General features: G+C 38.8%; 1 pseudogene; it reads left to right on the plus strand.

Moving 5' to 3' along the window:
- On the plus strand, nt 1-2,367 carry LOC148299972 (uncharacterized; annotated as a pseudogene).
- Nucleotides 2,368-2,635: the final 268 nt, after the last annotated feature.

Genomic DNA, 2,635 nt, shown 5'->3' on the forward strand with positions numbered 1-2,635 from the left:
ATGGCGATCCCCTGCATATCTCACATGTCCGTGCTCATCATGATACTTGTAGATCACTTGCTGATTAATTCGGGCCTCGTCGTCTCCTCGCTCAGATGCACCCGCAATTGTGGATTGGTTGAGCCCGTCGGCAATTTTTCCTTGTTTCTTCGCATAGTACTAATTGATGTCATCCAGATGCTCCTGCTGTTTTTCTTTCTTATACTAATTCTCGGATGCACGAATTTCGTCACGATGGTCCTTTGCAAATTGGTTGTTTTATTTCATCACATCGTACATGTTATTTTGGTCTATGTCTACATACACAACCTATTTGCCTTACTTCAGAGTCTCATTCTTATCGTTGAGTCCCAGTTTCTTTGTCAGTTCTCTTTAAAGCTTCTTCCAACGTTTTTCCGGGCAAACTTTTGTTCTCTTTCCGAAATTTAGTGCAGTGTGATGTGTTTGATATGCTTAGGGGTGATTCTCATATGTGTGGGGATTCACGTTGAAGGTTTTCAAATGGTTTCCGTAAATAATGCCGCCAATTGGCTCGTTGGTATTGGCGCGACCGTAGCATTCAGGTGCTGCCTTATTGAAATACTGTTGAAATTTGGAGTTAGTAAGCGTGCGTGAAAATGGCCGTAACTAATCGATGTAATTCTGCACTTTCTGTTTGTTTTCTTGTTATTTTCTTCTTTCAGCCTCGACATCCTTTGTAATTATGGATTTGCGCTAGAGACTGTTATTTTTTCTCGATTTCTGTTCTTTAATTACATTTTTATTCGATGGCTGACCCAAAGGAGAACTCCTTTTATCAAATGAGATGTTCTGGTCGTCGAAGGAAACTCCTCTTCTTTGATTGGCAACATTTTGGCCTTGAAAATTCTATTGCCTGATCTGATTTCGAATGTTAGGGTTGCTCTGATAGTTCTGATTGTTTTGAGCATTATTCTGATAATTTTGGTTGTGCTGGTAGTTCTGGTTAGCATTCTGATACGGATCTTGAATATCAGCCTATTATGTTCCCCAATTAAATGTCCCCCAAATCCCACACGAGTTATTTCTCAAATAATTAAAGTGTTCACGTTGTGTCACACATTAATATCCTTGAGCAGGCTTACGTTGGCTTCTCTAGATCATGTCCTGGATGCAAAGATTAAATAATAAATTTTATTTTAAAGAACTCTTGGAATTTATTAAAACTTATTCACTTTATAGTAATTTAATTTATTCATTTGTTGTGGCATTTGTTATGGTTTCCAATTGTTTCGACTGGTTTCTTTATATCTTTTCAGATAAAATCCTCTGCAATAAATTTGCATTGTAATTTAATCATAACTCTTTTTGCTTCAGTATTTATTCGACACGGTCAATAAATACCATGATAATATGAAATATCATAACCATTTTAAAGTATGAAAGGATTCGACTACAATAACTTAGATCGACAAATTGCAGATATCCTAAAGTGTAAGCCACTTCCTGAAGCCGAAGTGAAGACTCTTTGCGAGAAGGTACCACCCTTTTGTACTTCAGGCCAAATAAATACTAACAGAATAATCGAATGTTGTGCCAGTAAGGGCTCCTGTGATAGTTTGTGGAGATATTCATGGTCAATTTCACGATCTAATGGAACTGTTCGAGATAGGTGGTCCAGTTCCAGACACAAATTACTTGTTCATGGGAGATTATGTTGATCGAGGTATGATTTTATTTAATGTAGGACACCACAGTGTGGAGACAGTTACTCTTTTGCTCGCGCTAAAAGTCAGACACAAAGACAGGATAACATTACTCAGAGGAAACCATTAGTCTCGTCAAATCACACAAGTTTATGGATTTTATGACGAGTGCTGCAGAAAGTATGGCAATTCCAATGTATGGAAATGTTTGACTGAGCTGTTTGATTACCTGCCCTTAACAGCGGTTGTGGAGAATCAGTTCTTCTGTCTACATGGTGGCCTCTCGCCTTCAATTGAGACCCTCGACAATATCAGAGCCCTAAAAAGGCTTCAATAAGTTCCTCATGAAGGCCCAATGTGCGATTTGCTGTGGTCAGATCCAGATGACAGATCAGGATGGGGTATGAATCCGAGAGGGGCAGGATACACTTTCGGCCAGGACATCGCAGAACAGTTCAACCACACAAACAACCTCAAGATGATTGCAAGAGCTCATCAGCTCATGATGGAGGGCTATACGTCAACTCACAATAAAAATGTTACGACAATCTTTTCGGCGCCAAACTATTGCTACAGATGCGGAAACCAAGCAGCAATCATGGACGTCGACGAGCATCTAAAGCAGAACTATATACAATATGATCCCGCCCCCAGAAAAGGAGATGAAGTCCTCAAGAAGAGAGTTCCCGATTACTTTTTATGATCCCATAAAACAATCATCAACAATTGTATTTATGTATTTACTCCCTATTTATTTCATATGGCACAAGCAGGAGAAATAAGGATGATGTATTAGTGATGGGACAGAAATATAAACAAACATCCTATTCGAATTCATTTTTATTTGTTCACTTTGAAGGACACTTCAGCTGGCAAAGTTTCTATTTTGAAGTACCCAAGCAATAAGGATAAATGAGAGCAGAATAATTGACGATTGTGGACAGCTAGTGAGTATTACCCTTTGCACGTAT

The sequence above is a fragment of the Brachycentrus maculatus genome, unplaced genomic scaffold (assembly GCF_059751285.1).
Source record: "Brachycentrus maculatus isolate JH-2025_06_01 unplaced genomic scaffold, ASM5975128v1 h1tg000866l, whole genome shotgun sequence".
Lineage (NCBI taxonomy): Eukaryota > Metazoa > Arthropoda > Insecta > Trichoptera > Brachycentridae > Brachycentrus > Brachycentrus maculatus.